Genomic DNA, 4,150 nt, shown 5'->3' on the forward strand with positions numbered 1-4,150 from the left:
AGAAAAATTGGGAAATAAGATAGTTGAGTGTATTCAGAATCTTACTCCAGAAGCAACAAGAGGGAAATCAGTATGGGAAACCTTACAAGACTAGAGCCCACACCTTAATAAGGGTGACCTCCTCCTGGGAGGTAGGTGTCCACAGGGCTAAGAGATGAACATGGAGCTCCAAAGCTGTCACAAGGGACTAAACTGGTGCAAATTTGCATTGTGTTTTCCTTTCTTATCTCCAGAGAAATAATTATCTCAGGGAGATTGATACAAAAGAATACTTCATTAATGTGGTTCATGGGAATGGAATCCCTAATTGCTCAGATACTCTATGTGCTTCTCCTTCACTGTATCAAAGAAAACACAATTTGTCTTCTACAGACCTTGACTCATTCCATCTCACTTCACTTCTTGGGAACAGAGTTTCCAAATTCATTCATCTGTCAAGGAAGAACCTGCATTGGTGAACTTAGACCCTGACTTGATAATTTCAGAGCGACTTACAGAATCTTCACAGGTACTGGGGGAATATATTTTTGACTCCATGGACACCTTTTATTGGTAGAAGCTTTAAGGAAATCAGCAGATTATGACCACAGAGAAAACTTAAAACACAAAGTTCTGTCTTATTAAAAAGCCTGAGTGAAAATAGCAGATAAACTAAAATAGGTTTTTTTCCCAATCTGCTTCCTCTGATCTCTTACTCTTGGGTCTTCCCTCTCTCAGAAGCATTGTTTCCTTGTTTCTCTCATTCTTCTTTCTCTATACTTGTAGAAATTATCTGTTTACCTGTGTTTATTCATTTTTTTTTCTTTTAGTCATTCAATATATGTGGCTCTGGAATTCTGGTGAAGTGGATCAGAAATTACCGACTCATCCTGGGGAGGTTAGTAAAGGCATCACAAGGGAGATTTTAATTGCAATAAGGCTTGAAGGAGGATTTAGAGTAATTTCAGAAGGAGAAAAGGCTAGAAGTACATGAAGAAGAGATGACATGGACACAAATATGGAGTCAATAATTATATGGTGTGGTGAGGTGTTAAAAATAGTTCTTTTTAAAAAAGAAATCAACTTTATTGAAACATATTAAAAAGCATACAATTCCTGTGACATGTAAAATTTGTTGCATTTGCCTTAATGACATAATTGTGCATTTATTACTTCAGTCATTATTAGAGTATGTTCACTGAGATGTAAAGATTTTTCTTGTTTGTTTTTATAAATTCGCTATGAGATTTCTTTAGCAAAAATTATTATGGTCTTCTTTTTTTAAGATACATAGATCACACTAAATTTTACATTTTAAACTATGACATTCCCATCTACCCCACTCCCTAAATTCCCCATCCTCCCACATTAACAACCTTTCATCAGTGTGGCACATTCCTTTTATTTAATGAATACATTTTGGATCATTGCTACAAAGCTTGGATTATTGTTTACATGTTAGTTTACACTCTCTTCCAGTCCATTCAGTGTGATATGGTAGGATATATAATATCCTGCATCTGTCCATGAGATATATTTCAGGACAACTCCAAGTCCCCAAAAAAGCCACCACATCACACCCTCTTCTTCCCTCTCCCTGCACTCAAAAACTCCAGTGGTCACTGTCTCCATGACAGTGACACAATTTCTTCCATTGCTAGAGTCACAATAAGTCTATAGTAGAATACCACTAAGCCCACTCTAATTCTTATTTTATTCCTCTATCTTGAGGATCTTGGGATGGTGATGATCACTCCACCTCTAAATCAAGAGGGGCCTTAGATCCCACATGTCTGATGAATGGAATTCTGCTTGCAGTTGTGGACTCTCTCTGTTCCCTGGTGTGGTGGTTGACCAACATTTTGTTTGCTTTCAGATTTGGAGTTTAAAAATATAGCTGCTGTAAACGTTCATGTGTGGACTTTTGTGTGGACTCTAATTTTCATATTATATATATATATATGATATGGTGTGTATATATATATACCTAAAAGCAAAACTGCTGGATTGTATGGTAAGGCAATGTTTAGTTTTAAAAGAAACTGTCTTCTGGATGAACCATTTTGTGTTCTCACTAGCAGTGAATGAGAGATGTATTGCTCCATATACTCAACAGCAATTGGTATTCTCAGTTTTTAGGTTTTTATCTCTTCTAATAAACATGTGGTCATATATTATTGTGTTCATAGTCTTCCAAGTCCCTAATGACAGATGATGTTTAATTTTTAGAAGAGTTTTAATGAGTTTATTTATTCATTTATTTATTTAAATTTTAAAAATTTTAAAACAGGTTTAGATTACATAAATGTTACATAAAATATAGAGGGGACCCATATGTCCCACCCCTTCACCCTCCCACTCTTTCCCATAGTAACAACAACTTTCATTAGTATAGTACATTTGCTACAATTGATGAATGCATATAGAAACAATGCTGCTAACCATGAATTATAGTTTATATTATAGTTAAGAGCCTGTCCTGCACAATTTTAGGTAATGATAAAACATATAATGGCCTGTATCCGTCATTGCAATGTCATGCAGAACAATCCCAATGTCCTGAAAATGCCCTGATATAACACTTATTCTGCCTGCTCCCTCCTCTCAGAATCTCTGGTGGCCATGGCCTTTATATCAATGATAAACATTCTTCCATTGCTAGAATAGTAAGTCTATAATATAAAAATAATGTCTACTTTAGTCCATTGTTCATTCCCCAATCTTCAGGATTTTGTGATGGTGATGCCCACTGTTTCTAGTTGAGAGGGGGCTTAGATCCCTTGGGATATATGGGTGGAACTAGCTTGCTTAGAGGTGCAGACATTCTTTGCTCCTTGGGATAGGTGTTGTCCATTACCATCTCCTTATTAGTTGTTCTACATAGGTCCAATGAACTGGAGAGTAAGTGTTGAAACTCTGCTTAGATTAAGGGTTCAACTGGCACATGAACAGACCAAAAACATAATGCTCTGGCTCATGTATTTAACAAGGATAGTGCCAACACATGGCTTTATGTAAATAACATTTAGAGAAGAGCCACATGTTGGGAATCTACAAATGAGGCTAACTCTTTTACACTGGGGAGCATAAATTCCAAAGTAAGGTCTACTGACAGGGTGCCAAATTCCTGAGATTCCCTGCACTATTTACAGTGTCTAGATATCTCTAGAACCATCAGAATCCCTACTGTTTGAGGCACTGTTTACTGTAACAGATAGTGAGATTCTGCTGAGATGAGCATAAGCATAACCTCTGGAATGACCACCAAACTCACTTTAAAATCTCTTAATCATAAAATTTCATCTGCACTGAATATTTCCCCTTTTTGGCCAAGGTCTTTTTCAGAGACATTGCTAGTTGGCATTTGGTCATAATACCTAGGTGCCAGTGAAGTTGAGTTTCTTTTTATATATTGTATTTTGTATTTGTATTTTGAATTTCTTCCTAAGTTAGGATTCTGTTTATATCTTTTGCAGATTTTTAAATTCAGCTTATGCTTTCTTATTTTGTGGTGTTAATATTAATTTCTACATTTGTATACAAATCTTTTATCAGATGTGTTTTGTAAGTATTTTTCCAAATCTGCATGTTTTCTTACAACCCCTTATCAATGTCTTTCACAGAGTAGATATTTTACATGTGAATAAAAACTGACTTATAAATTTTAATCTCTCATGAATCATGCTTCCATTACTATATCTAAAAACTCTTTTGCAACCTATGGGCCCTTAGGTTTTCTTCACATTTTAGTCTAGCACTTTCACAATGCATTTTACTTTAACATGGTATGATTCATTTTGATTTAATTTTTGTGAAATGAATTCAATCAGTGCCTAGGTTCCTTTTTTATTTGACATGAGTGCATCCTATTGTTACCATATTCTAACTAAGTTCTTGGCTATGCTGCAGAAGTGAATTTCAAGAACACGCCATGTGAGTTAGGCCAGTAATTAATTCAGGTAGGAAGGGAAGAGAAATGGGAGAAAATAACAGAGCAGGGCCCCAGCAGGTAGTGAGGAGGAGGCTGAAAAGGGATGAAGAGGGCTAATTTACAAGCTACAATTCCCCATTATAGATTATAAGTCCCGAGGGTAACTTGCATGGCCACATGGCAGAGGAAAAATGATGAAAGTGACATGCAGAAGGCAAGACGGGTCAATAGGCAAAAAGC

Source organism: Dasypus novemcinctus, unplaced genomic scaffold (genome assembly GCF_030445035.2).
Source record: "Dasypus novemcinctus isolate mDasNov1 unplaced genomic scaffold, mDasNov1.1.hap2 scaffold_98, whole genome shotgun sequence".
In the NCBI taxonomy this organism is placed as follows: Eukaryota; Metazoa; Chordata; class Mammalia; order Cingulata; family Dasypodidae; genus Dasypus; species Dasypus novemcinctus.